The 16,418-nt window shown below is 42.4% G+C and overlaps 1 long non-coding RNA gene across 1 annotated transcript in view; it reads right to left on the reverse strand.

Annotated features, from left to right (window-relative positions):
- Nucleotides 1–8,233: 8,233 nt before the first annotated feature.
- Nucleotides 8,234–16,418, reverse strand: part of LOC133254701 (uncharacterized) — a 135,113-nt gene continuing 126,928 nt past the window's right edge. The window contains exon 3 of the long non-coding RNA XR_009738746.1: nucleotides 8,234–8,818. This is a non-coding gene — a long non-coding RNA (uncharacterized LOC133254701). The remainder of the gene's footprint in view (nucleotides 8,819–16,418) is intronic.

Raw genomic sequence — 16,418 nt, forward strand, 5'->3', positions numbered from 1 at the left:
TGCTTTCCACATGTTCCTGCCCTTTGCACATGTCCTTTACATACTGATTCATAAAGTCATTTTTTTAAATAGTAGTCCTGTGTTACATAAGAGGCTTCCCCAATGTCTCAGCAGTAAAAGAATCTGCCTGCAATGCAAGAGAGACAGGAGACTCAGGTTTGATTCCTGGTTTGGGAAGATCCCCTGGAGGAGGAAATGGCAACCTATTCCAGTATTCTTGCCTGGAAAATTCCGTGGACAGTGGAGCCTGGCAGGTTACAGTCCTTGGTGTCACAAAGAGTCAACATCACTGAGCACACATGCACAGATGTTACATATTAAATTTTCTACCCAGCTTATCTCATGCAGGTAAACTCCTTGGATTTTTTTTTTTTTTTGATAGATGGAATTTTTAAACTTCCTCTTTAGAGATCTCAATCAGCACCTACCTGTCCACACCAAAGCCTTCTGAGTGAGTCAGTAGTTCACGGCTCCTGTTGCTTAGCACCCATACTTTATACCAAGTAACCCTTCCTTCCTGGTGACAGCTGTTGGTGAGGCATATGCACCTGACCCAAGAACAGCTTCCCATAATGCTTTGAACTGTAACACAGTCTGACATCACAGCAGAGACGTGGTTATCAGTGGAGCTAAATTTCTCTCACACACAGACAGCGGCAGAGCAGAATCTGAAAGGCACAGATTCCACAGGAAGAGCTGACAAGCTAAAGGAATATGCAAGTAGAAGGGAGATGGGATCAGAAATGAAAGAAACAAAAGGAGGCCATGCGAGTAGAGACAGAACAGAGGGCAAGTGGGTGTGAGAACAGAAGCAGTGCTGCCCTGAAAGAAACTCCCCAAATCCTACCAGAGAAAGAGAGAGAGAGAAAGACCAGAGTCAGCCCCTTAACCTGCTGGTTCCCTGAAATTTCACATTTCAAAGCTGAGACCTTGTGTATGCACATGGTAAGCCCCCATGACTTGACTAGGAGAGGGCTCTTTTTTGCCTTGCATCCCAAACAATCATCTATAACAGTGGTTCCCAACCAGGGATGACTTTAACCTCTAGAGAACATCAGGCAACATTGTTGGCTGTCCTGACTAAAGGGTATTGCTAGCATCTAGTCAGTAGAGGCCAGGGATGCTGCCAAACACCCCACAATGCTCCCCCTCCCACAACAAAGAATTATGTAGCCCAAATTGTGAACAATGCTGAAGCTGTGAAGCTCTGTTCTAGAACAAGTCAGTATTTTTATGGTTTCTCCCTTTGCATTTGTGCCTAGAAAGTACTTCTGTACTCTGTGATAGAACAAATACTGTCCTACCAGCTTATTCTTTTTCTATGATTCCATTTTTATGGTTTCTTTTTCTTGGAAATTTTTAGGAGCAAGAAAGCCACGTGAATGGTGAGGAAATCAAGAAACTGACTAAACTTTTACAACAGGGCATGATCATGCCTGTGATTAGCATATCTCCCTAGAAGAGAATGTGGCAAAGATTCCCAGAATTTCTTGATTTAAGTCCACTCTTCTGTGAAGGTGAATTGGATAGTATGAAAATATGTACTCCCTCTCAGTGAATAAGCAAATGCTAATAAATTCCCTCAACAACTGTACTGTAAATACAGAGTCTACATACTTACTACAATGCTGAAGCTGAAATTCCAATACTTTGGCTACCTAATGCGAAGAGCCAACTCACTAGAAAAGACCCTGATGCTGGGAAAGATTGAGGGCAGGAGGAGAAGGGGGCCACAGAGGATGAGATGGTTGGATGGCACCACAAGGGACATAAGTTGAGCAAACTCCAGGACATAGTGAAGGACAGGGAAGACTGGCATGCTGCGATCCATGGGGTTGTAGTCAGACTCAACTTGGTGACTGAACGACAACAAAAATTACTACAATGTTGACGACCTACAGGATACTGTGTTCCCTTGATCAACCAGATGTTCAAAGTTGTTAGGCTAAGGAAGGTTCAAGAAGGTGTTGCCCCTAGAACTGAGGTCAGTATGCTGGTCATTGAACTTACAGGACAGAAGTCACTGAATCAAATGAGATTTTAGAGGTGCCATGAATGGGTGGAATCAGGTGAATACTCTCAAGAGTATGCCCTGAAAAATAGAACGTAGCTTACATAAATCTTGGTGAAAGTTTACACTTTTAAGCTGGTCTTCAAATGCATTCTTCCTCCTTCCTTCTTTTTACCAACATTATGAGGTCTATAAAGTTTTCTAAGATTCTGCAAGGCAGATGGTTCCTGTCCTCACATCACCATAACAACCCACATTCCATAGTAAGTAACAGGCATGATTAGAAAAGACAGATGGAATGAGCCTGAAAATGCAAAATATGCCCCTCAATTTAGAATACTCTGTCCCCGGAGAGGGGTTCTCATCTGGAAATTTAGTTGTCTTCTTGTGAACTCTTGGGAGTTCATAACAAACAGCATTCTCATGTTAACCTTGCTCCTTGAAAACCCAGATTCCCTTCTCTGCATTTACCCTGAACCAAAGATTAATTCATTGCATCCTTCAGTGACTTGGGAAGTGGAAAAAATAGGCATTTTCTGCCCAGTTACTCCGAATTCTACACCTCCTGCAATATAAACTGCAATCCAAGCAGTTCCCTGAAATTTCAAACAGCAGAATTTTGCTGGTCTGCACTTGCTGACAAATTATCATCATGACTCTATTACAAACTTCTGTCTCCTTTCTCCTGCCCCTTAGAACTCTGCATCCTTACAGTCAGTCAGTCTTCCATGCATTCTTTATTGGACACCAATACCTTTAAGTCTCAGCACACTCATTTTCCTAGTCCCTATGAGCTAAATCAACATACATAAACCTGGTTACAGGCAAAACATCCACAAGCAGAAACAGGAAGAGAAAGTAATAACTAGGACATAGAATATGACTTCTTCCATAAAAACAGTAAAGATCAGCCCAGTAATTGGAAAATGTGCCTCTAAATGAAAAAGAATTAGAGAAAAAAACGTTTAAACCTCTGTCTGGTCCTATCTATAAAACCAAATATGCTGATTCCAAAAGATACTCTCCAGAAAAATATTAGAATAAATAAGTATTCACCAGCAAGCAGTCATAATTCAATGAGATTATTTATTGTCTTAGACTTTTTCTTGTACAACACTAACAAAAACCAAAGGTTGACATGTCTTTTCTATAAAAGGCTAATCAGTGAATATTTTGGCCATTTCAGGTTATAGGATCTCTTTTCCAACTACTCAGCTCTGTCATCATAGCACAAAATAGCCATGGATGATATGGAAATGAATGAGTGTCTGTGTTCTAATAAAACTTTATTTACACATAATGGAATCTGAATGTTACAGTTTTAACATCTCATGAAATATGATTATTCTTTTGATTTTTTTAACTGACTTAAGAATCTAAAAACTATTCTTAGCATAAGGGACATACAAAACAGGCAACATTTGCCATAGATCACTGAACCCTGAAGTATACTGTCATCTTTTGCTCACTTAAGTGATTCTCAAAATGCCTCACTGAGAAACACAGTTTAACAATGTCCAACTCTTCTTGCACTGTTCACTGAGCAAACTTCTCCTGAGCTAGAATCTAATCAGTTTGCATGTGGTGAACTGCCTCTATCAGACAACCAAAGGATGGATTCGGGGAGCAAGGTTCTCTCTCCTAGTACATTAATAAGTTATTTCCAGATTCTAATTAGTATTATGAGTTTTACCCTTGTTGCCAAGTTTGTATAACCATCCAAGTTCCAGATTTCACATTTGAGGAAGCAAATGGTGTAACACAGAGGTGTTAACAGCAGCTATTAAATCCCCAAAGCAGAATCAGCCAAAGTCACTCCTGTAAATTCAAGTATGTCATGGTCAACTCAAAGGAAGTCCAAGTTAGAACAAGTTATGAGCTGAATCAATTGCTATCAATAGCTGATCAGTGATGATTATAAAGACATAAATTATAACCATAAAACTTTAGGATCTTAAGCATCCAAAGTACACCCAGAGTTAAAATATGCCAAGACTATACATATAGAATTAAAGGGAAAATTCCAACAGCCACATTGCCAAAGTAGAGTAGAAAATAAACATCTAATAAGCAAGTAGCTAACAATATAAATTATTATTAGCAAAGTCCAGGGGATAGTGAAGGACAGGAAAGCCTGGTGTGCTGCACTCCATGGCGTCTCAAAGAGCCAGACACAACTTAATGACTGAACGACAATAATACAAATACACAAGGATGGATCTCATAAATTTAATGGAAGCATAGTTATCCACCAAAGAATTGTATAATAAATAAGGACCCAGTTTAATCTGTGCTAAATGTGTCATACTACACAGTTGATCACTTATGAAATAATATGAAGCCATGATTCCCCAGACCTCACCTACAGGATGATAAAAATGGGTTCCATTACTAATTTTCTCTCCTCCTTGTCCTCCTACACTGTTGAGCCAGATATACATAAGTTTCAGTTTTTAAATGCAATCCTTTTCATGAGGTTTGACTCAATAAAAATAAATTTCCTGTGTGTCCCCCTGCTGTTTAGACATGGAATGCTGAAATCCCGACACAGTGGGCAAAACTAAATGAAATAAACAAACTTCTGAAGTTGGTGGCAGAGGAGACATTCAAACCTAGGCTACTGAATCCAATCAGCTGTATACATTTAGGACAAACTGTTTTACTTCTTTGTGACTTGAAGCAACAGAGAGACCTTGGAGCTTGTCCAGTCCAGCAATTTTTAAGATTTTCTTTAGCAAAAGAACATTCTTTTGTTTAAAACGTGGTTTAATGCATAACGCTCAATGTAAAACTGGAAGAGCACAGCTTCTCTGTTAAGAGGAGGTCAGGGTACAAGGAGCCCTGTCCATTCGTCCTCTCCAAGGCACCTTCGGTAATCCCAAGGCTTCCCCACAGAACTCTCTTCTTGGGAGCACAGTTAGAAAACCATTCATCTTATGCAATCCTCTCATTTTACAAATGAGCAGTCTACTGAGAACATGAAAAATGGCCCTGTCAGCAGCCAGAAAGTGCTGTTACCAACTGAACAAAAACAACGCACATAAACGGTGCTCAGACAAGGCCATGCTGCTGCTGTGTTTGGAGCAAGACAGAGAAATGGCCACTCCATAACCTCAACAATAACAAGACCTCCCCTCTTCTAACACAAGAGAATGCTGTTTCTCTTCTAATAACTCCTCCTAGCCCAACTTTAATCCACCAGCCTCGTTGATAAAGTTTATGAAGATACCCAGTCACTGGATTCCTCCTGCTCCTTGACATCATCTGATCCAGAACTGGCCCCTGTTCTAATCCCTCCCTGGAATCATCCCACATAAACCTGAATCCTGAAAGAAGGCCAATGGTTCCTCTCCAAGGTATTATCCTTTACTCCAGCAGCTTCAATAAACCTAACATTCTGTTTTTATTCCAAGTGTGTCCCTCCTTCAACACTAAATTATTAGCATTCTAAGCAACACCCTTAAGAAAAATAGGATCTGTTCAGAGAACAGATAGCTGAGCTCCTAGAATGGTAAGCAAACATGTTAGAAACAAATAGAGGACAATTCAGATCTTTAAAAGACCAAATGCTACTAATTTTAGCATGTTCAGCAATGGTGGCATAGGGACATGAGCTAACTTTGATATAAAACCCAAGGGTTACTGCTTGACAGCCTCCCAGAGGTGGAAAAGAGACCCACCGCCAGATCTGTCTGAAAGTGTCTGTGCCACTCACAGCATCTGGCACAGCAGACAGTGTGGACAGAACCCCTGCACAATCAGCCAGGCACCCAGAAAGGTCTGTCATCATTTAACCCACACTTGCTTTACAGATGCAAAGATAAATTGATCATAAGAATCTACAAACAAAGCATACCGTGATAAGCATCCTTCTAGGTTGAACAGTGGTACAAGGCACTCTCAGTTTGGTCCAGGCTGCCCTGACATGGACATGAAGTCACAGAAGCCTCAATGATTGTCCTGAAACGGAGGGTCTGATTTCCTCTGAGCCTCGCCCATAGTATGGATTCAATAGGCATGTCTCGAATTGGATTTCACTGAGCAGAATCATCCTGATAGTAACCCAGTGAGTTGAAATCAGTCCTGGATTCTGTGTGCAGTGTCCTTGGCTTAAGAGGGCAAGTAATTTTGTCTAGTCCTTTTTTGCCAACAAGTATTGCTGGTCCATGAACATTAGGATTTATTTTACATCTTTCCTCCCTTCATGCATGAGTCATGACAAGGGTGGAAGATGTGGGAGAGAGGCTAGATGTGTGAGTAGACTGGGGAAAGCATTGGAAATGAAGAAGGGCTTCTAATTTCAGTACAGACCCAAGACCTCATGGTGAGTTTGTAACCCCACCTCTCAGATCCTCAACTAGTCTCCTTGCTGTTCACTCAGAGGCTGGCATGCACGACCCCAGTAAGGTCTGTGCTAGTCTAACAGTCTAAGTTCAGGCCTCTGAATACTGAGGGTTTTTTTGTTAACTTTTTATTTTGTATTGGAGCATAGTCGATTAACCATGTGGTGACAGTTTCATGTATACAGCAAAGTGATTCAGTTGTGTGTGTATATATATATCCATACCCATTCTTTTCCAAATTCTTTTCCCATGTAGGTTGCTACATGACATTAAGCAGAGTTCCCTGTGCTATTCAGAAGGTCCTTGTTGGTTATCCATTTTAAATACTGCAGTGCATACATGTCTATCCCAAACCCCCTAATCGTCCCTTCCCCCATCCTTCCCCTAGTATCCGTTAGTTCATTCTCTAGGTCTATGAGTCTGTTTTTCTTTTGTAAGTTCATTTGCATCATTTCTTTGTAGGTTCTATTTATAAGTGATATCATAGGATATTTGAGTGCATTTCTTAAGATTAAATTCTCTACACAAAGCTGCCTACTTGAGTCCTGTTTGGACAACAAAACAGGATCCAAGTAAAACCAATTTCCAGCCCCTCTTACTGCCTTTCCTCTCAGGGCCGCCATCTGCTGAGGCCCTGCTCTCCTCCAAGGCCTGTGCCAGTGGCACCTCCTCTCTGAGTTTTCAACGACTGCCTCCTCCCCAAACACCGCTCACAGAAGAATCAACTGCTCTCTTAGGTTTCCAGAGTACCTTATGCATTCACCAGACTAGACTTGTTTGTTTGTTTATGTCGTCTCCATGGCCAGGTTGTTTATCTTGCGAGGAGAGTGTCATATTCACCTTTGATCTCCAGATGATTGAACAGGACTTTCGTCAACATTCTATGTGGTTGACTGAATTGCCTTCCAAATGTGCGCTTTGACATAACGCTGAAGCTCGTCCTCTCCCTCAAGGAAATCATGTGATTACACATAAAGATACTCATACGCTGCTACCTCCACCCTCAGACTTGGTGCTTTTTGTTCATGGCAGAGAAGATGACCATGGGTTCCCCCAGTTAGTCATCCCATCCCATTAAGAAGAACCTAGCAACAACCTCCAAACTCCCCAAAATGCGGGTCTGGCTTCCAAAACCACTCAAAGAATTCAGGACGAAGTATTCAGAGGGATTTTCACCCAGCAGGATTCTCCCCCAGATACACTCAAAGAGAAAAACACCTCTGATTGAAACTCAACAGCCAACCTATTCAATGAGAGTCTGCACCTCCTCTGCTGCTTTCAAACCAATACAAGCTCCCTAGAGCCTGGAGGCTACACACACAACCACCAGTGAGGTCCCAGCAAAGTCTATCTCCTCCAATTTCACTTTGGGCAAAGGAGGGTCTATTTCCCCCAAAAGCCAGCTGACCTTGAAATGTAGTGGTGAGACAAAGAAAACCTTAGCCACCTGTTCCTGATAACTACGCTCCTTCCACCTTACTCTGTACAATGTCTTTTTGTGAAACTGTTCAAATAGTACTAAAGGAACATATTCCCAGCCCTTCACTAGACAATAGCCACATGGAACCAGCCTTACTCCCATGTGATTCTATCCCGCAACTCCACAGGCTATGTTCATTCACAAATCAGAGCTGATTTCCCAAGCAGAAGCACAAGTAAGTCACTCTATTAGTTTGCCTCGGCATCTATTAGAAGCTCAATGAATGTTCTCCCTATGATATCTTCTTGAAACTTCTATTAGAGTACTTAAAATTTAGTAGCAAAAGAAATTGATAGTAGAGTTTAATGAGTTATCCATTTATATCACCCACCAGAAAGAGAACTCTAGAAGGTTAGAGAATCAGTTTACACAATAAACATATGTATTTGCATCCTGAGTGGTTGGCCCAGTTCCCAGCATACCACAGGGGCTCAACAAGTAAGTGGCTGCATCTGTGGACCTGTCATCAGGCAACCTGAGGACAGTTCAAGAGACATAGGGCCCCCTCCTCCACTGGAAAAGCTCACTGAGGTACAGGAACAGGATCCTAGGGGCCAGGGTCCCATGTTTGTTTGTCTTTAGAGCCCTGGTACTTCACACAAACCAGGCATTCAAAAAATAGTTGTTGAAATGAAAACTTATTTGCTCAAATGCAAGCCATTAAGTATCAAGTAAGAATCTGCATCTGACACTCGTGAAGCTGCTATAACAGCACCCATAATCACGAAGTCTCATTGTCCTAAGAATGACATGATTATCAGCTCCAGGAAATATTTGTGTCCCACATCCTTCTCGTCTGGGTACCCTCCCGTACCGCGCTCCTTTCTCTTTGGCATCTGTGACACCCTCCTCTCTAGTTTTCCACTTACCTCTCTGTCTACTTCTGCAAGTATCAACCTCTCTCTTCATCTGATCTTCAAATGCTTGATACCCCGCATAGGCTCTCTACTCTTCTGATGTTTAACCCTCTTTTGGGGAGGATTCCTATAAATTCAAATACATGTAATTGATTACTTTATTTATTAATAATTCTCAAGTCTACATTTCTAGGCCAGACCATTCTGAGCTTTGATATCCAACTACTTCTAACTACATCTATAGTCATTCAGCACACGGGCAACTTAAACATGTAAAAGCCTTGCTTATCTTATCCTCCTTTCCTCTTTCCTTTCTCTCATTCCAAGCCTGTTCTTTCTCTTCTATATTATATGTTGTCTTGGTGAACTGTCCACCATTTCCTAGACCACACCCCAGAAACCTTGGGATCATTCCAAACTCCTACCTCATTATCTTCTTCCATAAAATTAGCTACCAACAAAGTGAGTCTCGATTCCTCTCTTCCTTTCCATCTTTCCTGACAGTCACTTTAGTTTGTTTCTTCCTTGAAATTGTTCCCAGTCTGTTCTCTCTGCTTTCATTCTCCTCCACCTTCAAAGGATCTGCTGTTTGTGCCAGAAGCCAGTGCTTCCTAAAGTGCAAATCTAATTACATCACTCTCCTCTGAAAACAGTTTTTTCGGCTATCACCCACCCTACTCCCACTGCCCCTGAGATGAAGTACGAACTCCCAAGTACGGCAGAAGTGGCCCATGCCTCATCTCCAGAAGAGCCCCCAGCTACATGCTCACCACACACCGCCTGCTGTTCCCTCCCCTGAGGTCAGTGCGTCAGAAGAGCCCTTCAGCTTCTCTCTGCCTCACTGACCTCACATGCTCTCCAAGCGCTTCAAAATATTACCTCCAGAAGGCTTTCTCTGGCCTGATTCTCCTCCAGCTGAATTACAGGCCCATCTTCTGTCCCCCATTCTACACAAAGCACAGCCCTCCACTCTGTGTGAGGTTATTCAGAGATTCTCAACTTTAGCAAGGTGAATGTTAAAATTCACCTGAGCAGTGAGTACCCAGAATTCAACACTGATTCTGATTTAACAGCTGGAGAAATCAATAAGATTTTCCTGTGCGTTGGGCTTCATGCTTCTTGAACTTTAATGTTAGTACCAATCACCTGGAGGTCTCTTAAAAATGAAGATTCTAATTTAGCAGGTCTGGCTGGGATCTGAGACTCCGCATTGTAAATAAGCCCCCAGGTGATATCAATGCTACTGGTCTACAGACAGACCACACTTGGTGTAGCAAAGAGCTAAATGAACGCTGCATTACCTGGTCCATCTGGAGGCAATAAAGCTGTAAATAGCCACAGCCACTACAAAAAGCTGCTGTATACCACAGGGAGCTCAGCTCAGTGTTCTGTGATGATCTGAAGGGGTGGGATGGAGAGGGTGGCTCAAGAGGGAGGAGGTATATGTGTAGCTGATTCACTTGTTTGTACAGCAGAAACTAACACAATGGTATAAAGCAATTCTACTCCAATAAAAAATGTTATTGTAGTTCTTTGTTTTGTAAACAAAATAAAACATGTTTTTAAAATCGGGAGTGGGGAGGAAGACTCCTTCTGTCAAGAAGACAGTGGGTGCTAAAACACGTGATATAGCCTCGTTCCAGAAGAATCTGTGAGTATCTATAAGAACTGCAAAACCATAGGGTGTAGAAGTTACTGTCATCTGAAAGTGTAAAGCCCAGAGAGGAAAAGTGACTTGTCTAGAATAATACAGAAAGTAAAGAGCAGAACTGGGGCCCAAACTCAGGACACTTGATTCCTCAGTCCTGTAACCTGTTTATTCTATTGAGTGCTTGGGAGAGATGTGGAAGACTCCACCAGGCTCGGAGTAGCCATCAAGGAGGACACGCTCCACACGAGCAGGACCCAGCTAAGCGCTCTGATACGGAAGTGGCTGGAGCAGCCACCCTTCAAAAGGGATCCCAGCCCAAAGCTGCTGATGAGGACAATGGCGAAACTGATCACTTCAGTCCAAGGTTGATGAACATGTGTTGGGTTCCTAAGTGAACTTAACCTTGCCCCAAGTGAGGAAATGTGCACTGCAGAATTGTGGACTATTCTAATGTCTTTAATCACCTTGATTCTTAACACTCCCGCCACCACCACACATCAAAACTCACTGGCTACCTAGCTGGATAGCCGTTAAATAAAACCTAACCAGAGAAAGTCTTGGCTTCCTTTATGTTACATAATACTTTATCTATTAACATCTATATCGTTGCCAACCTCCTTCCTATTCAGTGGGATGATAAAAACCTGCTTTCTGACCACCCACTGTAGAAATTTCCTCAAGTTTCTGATGGGCCCTGGGTCTGGTTGAAGCGTGATATACAGTGTGATTCCCCAAGCCCGTCACACCTGTGCATGTAAGATACAAGGGTGAAAGGTTGTTGTTGAATCACGTGAATACACCGGGATTCTTGGCCCCCAGAGGAGAAGAATTCAATCCGGGGCCAGAGACGAGGCTTGATCGCTCAGAGCTTTTGTGTAGTAAAGTTTTATTAAAGTATAAAGGAGACAGAGAAAGCTTCTGACATAGGCATCAGAAGGGGGCAGAAAAAGTACCCGCTTGCTAGTGTTAACAATGAGGTTATATAATCCAAAGAATGTCTGGAGGTTGTAAAGACCTCCTCCAACCTACTCCCATAATTTACATTTTAAGATAACACTGTCCTCAGGCAAGATACATCCTTGTAAAGACCAGGTATACTCCCATAATTAACATTTTAAAATAACAGAAGGTTGAATCCAAAGACTGTCCTTAGGCAGGATACATTATTGGTATATAATCCTAAGGAATGTGGAGAAAGAAAAAAAGTTTGTCCTTTTTTCCTCCTTGAGAATTCCAGACCCCTCTCTCCTCGGGGACCCCTAGACTCCCTATCAACCTGCCTAGGAAATGACTCTCTCAAGGGTAATAGGCATAAATACAGTAGTGTTTCTTCTCTCTAGAGAATCAGGAAGATAACTGCTTAAGTTGTAGGAGGGTGAGGGACTAGAGACGGTGACCTTACTGGTTCTCCAGCCAGCAGAATTGTTTGCCAAAGAGAACGCTGATGGATAAGTCTTTATTAACTAAAGACCAGAGTGTGGGCTTTCATCTGCAGCAACGTGGATGGGCCTAGAGTTTAACACACTAAGTCAGAAAGACAAATTTCATGTGCTATCGCTTATTCCCTCTGTTCAATTAGTCAACACTACTAAATGGAATGTGGAATCTAAATGGAATCTAAAATATGCCACAAATCAATCTACCTATGAAACAGACTCACAGACACAGAGTGTGGTTGCCAAGTGTAGGGGGGTGGGGCATTGGGAGGAAGGACTGGGAGTTTCGGGTTAGTAGATACAAACTATTCAGTACTCTTGCCTGGAAAATCCCATGGACGGAGGAGCCTGGTATGCTGCAGTCCATGGGGTCGCTAAGAGTTGGACATGACTGAGTGACTTCACTTTCACTTTTCACTTTCATGCATTGGAGAAGGAAACGGCAACCCACTCCAGTGTTCTTGCCTGGAGAATCCCAGGGACGGGGGAGCCTGGTGGGCTGCAGTCTATGGGGTCGCACAGAGTCGGACATGACTGAAGCGACTTAGAAGCAGCAGCAGATACAAACTATTACATACAGGATGGATAAGCAACAAGGTCCTACTATATGGCACAGGGAACTATTTTCAATATCCTGTAATAAAGCATAATGGAAAAGAATACTTAAAAGAATGTATATATGTATATAACTGAGTCACTTTGCTATATAGCAGAAATTAACACAGCATTGTAAATCAACTATACGTCAATAAAAAATAAAGAAAAGAAAAAAAGAGCACAGGCTTTGGGCTCAGAAAGATTTGAGTTTGACATTTTGAGCAAGTAATTTAATCTTACTAAGCTGAGATTTCCTCAATTATAAAATGGAGAAAAATAAGTAACTTCCTACGAGGATTGCTATAAGGAATAAGTAAGATGATCATATAAAGTACTTAACACAGTGTCTAGGACACTATAGATGTTTAATAATAAAAATTCAACAGCAACATGGGGAGTCTTCAATGCCAGCTGTGGCTGCATCACTAATTCTAGAAACAAGGATTGTGGCCACCATCTGTATTTCAGATTTTTTTTTTTTCTCTAGAGAGTGCACAAACTGAAAAATACTTTATTTCTTTTTTCATTTTTTAAAAATAAGATTTATTATTTTACTCTAATTGTCTCAATCATATTTTGTTTTTTCTCCGTTACTGTGTGTGAAGTAAGTAAGTGATAGATCTACTGAATAAGTGAGGGATGGCAAATTTCTTCCATGTCAAATCAATACCAATTGATTGGGGATGGCTGCATTGGCCACTGTATTAAGAAGGATGTTGATACTAAATCCAAGCTGAGTGAAAAAAGAGCTATGATTGATCAGCCATATCTTCAAAGAGCATTTGTTACCCTCCGTTTTAATCCATAGATGAAGAATGGCGAATAACAATACTAAGTAAGATCACAGTGGAACCAGGGGGGAGGGACAACAATGGTAGGTCGTAGGCAGAGAGACTGATGAACACTCTTACACTGATCCTGAGACATCTTGTGATACACTCACTGTGTGTCTGTGCCAATTTTCCCTCCCATCCATTCTCCAACCTTCTCCACCCAGCTCTCTGCCTGGAGGCTAACCGGTATGCAGCATATAAACAGGGCTGGGTGCCCTCTGGCTCCAGCTGGTTTGGCCAGTGGAGAGCCCCAGCAGGTGATATGAGTGAGGAAAAGTGAGAGAAAGGTCATTATTTCCCTGGATCTCTCTCTCTCTGCAGAGTCATTTGTCTGGCTATGGCCCTCAGTTAGAAATCACTGATCTCAGTCTTTTGGACTCTGTGGGAGAGTGAGAGGGTGGGATGATTTGGGAGCGTGGCTTGAAACATGTATAATATCATATATGAAACGAGTCGCCAGTCCAGATTCAATGCACGATACTGGATGCTTGGGGCTGGTGCACTGGGACGATCCAGAGGGATGATACGGGGAGGGAGGAGAGAGGAGGGTTCAGGATGGGGAACACATGTATACCTGTGGTGGATGCATGTTGATATATGGCAAAACCAATACAATATTGTGAAGTTAAAAAATTAAATTAAATTAAATAAATAAAAAAAAGAAATCACTGATCTCTCATTGCCCATGACTCTCTCTTCTTTTAGGTTCCAAAATTCATCCCATCTTCCCAAACCTCTGGGACAAAAGCTGATAACAGTTCCCATGTCACAAGCTCTGGGGTATTGCCCAATCCTTGGTCGCTCTTTCACCCACAATTTTAGAAATAGTCTTTTTATAAATGAACCTCGTCAAGCTCTATTATTTTAAAAGGATCACCCATTCCCTTTTGGTACCCTTGGGTCGCCTCTATGTTGGAAGTGAAGTGAGCATCCACAGATATGCATGTGATGGAACATGCTAGTCAGGGCAGCTAGGGAGAATAGGGTGGGCTGGCAGCTAGAGAGGAGATGGACTGAGACAGCAATGCAGATACCTGTCATGCCCACTTCTCATCTACCTTCAAAAGCCCACCCACAATGTGGACTTTGCTCTGCACAGTAGTGTCGAGTAATTGAACAGAGGGAGGTTCAAACACTAACACTTGCTCATTTGACCTGGTGAGACAAGATGTCCTGGACAATTTTGTTTCCCTTTCTGCTAAGTTGCTTCAGTCGTGTCCAACTCTGTGCGACCCCATAGATGGCAGCCCACCAGGCTCCCCCGTCCCTGGGATTCTCCAGGCAAGAACACTGGAGTGGATTGCCATTTCCTTCTCCAATGCATGAAAGTGAAAAGTGAAAGTGAAGTCGCTCAGTCGTGTCCAACTCTTAGCAACCCCATGGACTGCGGCCCACCAGGCTCCTCCATCCATGGGATTTTCCAGGCAAGAGTACTGGAGTGGGGTGCCATTGCCTTCTCCATTACTGGAAGATTAAAACTCAAAAATGTGTCATCTGGATGCCAATGAAATGAAGAGGGACAGACATGCAAATGATGGTTGAGCCAGGTTATCAGCAGAGAATCTGACTGAGGACAATGCCCTGCCGTCCTAGTCGCCTACCTTTCCCACCAAGCCCACCCTTCCTGCAGCCAAACGGTACAGTTCTTCTTAGGTCTCTGCCTTGGAGGAAATAAATGCATCCCTGGTCCTATTTAGAAAAGAAAAAAGAAAATACTAATACCTCCTTGTTCAGCACTGACTGCTTCAGTGATATAAGAATCCACACTTCATGATAAGCAATGCAGACAGAATCAGGAGAGAAGTAAGCCTCCAAATGTGACCTCTCCATCTTCAAGGTACTTGACCTTGAGTTTCTCAACCAGTGATCTTGTGAATCTATCGCACCTATGAAAGCCCCCATCTTGACTAAGGTGGTCCCACTTCTTGGTAAAAGAGAGACCCCCTCAGAACCATTAAGCCCCCTCCTGGTGTCCAGCATCCAGAGATACCTCCACAGTGAACGCAGGCAAGGTAAAAAAACTACAGCCCTGACCCTTCCCTACAGAAAAGAGAATGATAAAGCATACCCAATAAAGAGATAAAGAGAAAAGGTAAGGCAGAATACCTCTGAGAAAGCAGATTGTGAAAGAGCGATCAAAACCCTATTTAGAAGAAAAAAGGGAGAGAAATTACGGCCAAGGGGGGCTGCAGGCCTCTGAATCTTAAGCTGGGAGGACCATAAAGCTCACCCCAATTCTATTTAAGGAAGATCCTTTTCAAGCTTCTCCAGCTCTTCAGTTCACTACCTTCAATAGCCTTTTCATCTCCCAAGGTCCAGAGATAAAATATCTTCTCTTCTCTGGAGGCCTCCCTGACCCCAACCCTTCCCACTTCCAATAAAAATTAACTGTTCCTTTCTCTTCATTCTTTTTTTTTCTAGCATTTCGTTTTTAAAAAGTATTTTATTATTCCTATTGTTATTTTATTTATTTAAGATCATGCCACATGGCACATGGGATCTTAGTTCCCCAACCAGAGATTGAACCCAGCCCCTACAGTGAAGACACAGTCTTAACCGTTGAACCACCAGGGAAGTCCCTACACACTTAACACATGCTAATCCTCCCTTCAGCACTCTCTACTCTGTAAGTTATGAACACGTTTGCCTCCCCAAAGGATTTGTGAACTCGTTAATGTCAAGGCTCTGTCTCAGTGATTTCTAAATAAAAATAGTCCCTAGATCATATCAAGTTAGTCCTCTAGTCCTCACTGAGTTTGACAATAACAGATTTCTGCTATCCATTAGAAATTGGACACACCCATTTCCCCACCAACTCTCACCTTTGTCCCGGGATGTCACCGGTAAGAAAGTAAGAAAAACTCCAATGCTTACAGAGCTCTTTCACCTTGTACTAGACTAGGTTCCCTGCAAAAGTGGAGCCTGAGACAAGGACTTCTGGGAACAGAAGTGTGGGTGTAGAGGCTGGGAAGAGTGAAACGTGGAAAGAGGAAAAGTAAAATAAGGTGTGTTACTAAGCTAGTCCTCTAGTCCTCTCTTGGGCAACTGGGGTCCTCTCCTACTGGGGGCACTCAGAAGAGCCATGTAGGAACTGCTTCAGAATTATCCCCACAAGGGAAAAAAGATGAGAGAATTTATCCGTATGCTCCCATTATCCACTGGTCATGAGTTATCTATAGGCTTCCCTGGTGGCTCAGATGGTAAAGAATC

This window comes from Bos javanicus, chromosome 10 (genome assembly GCF_032452875.1).
Source record: "Bos javanicus breed banteng chromosome 10, ARS-OSU_banteng_1.0, whole genome shotgun sequence".
NCBI classification, from domain to species: Eukaryota; Metazoa; Chordata; class Mammalia; order Artiodactyla; family Bovidae; genus Bos; species Bos javanicus.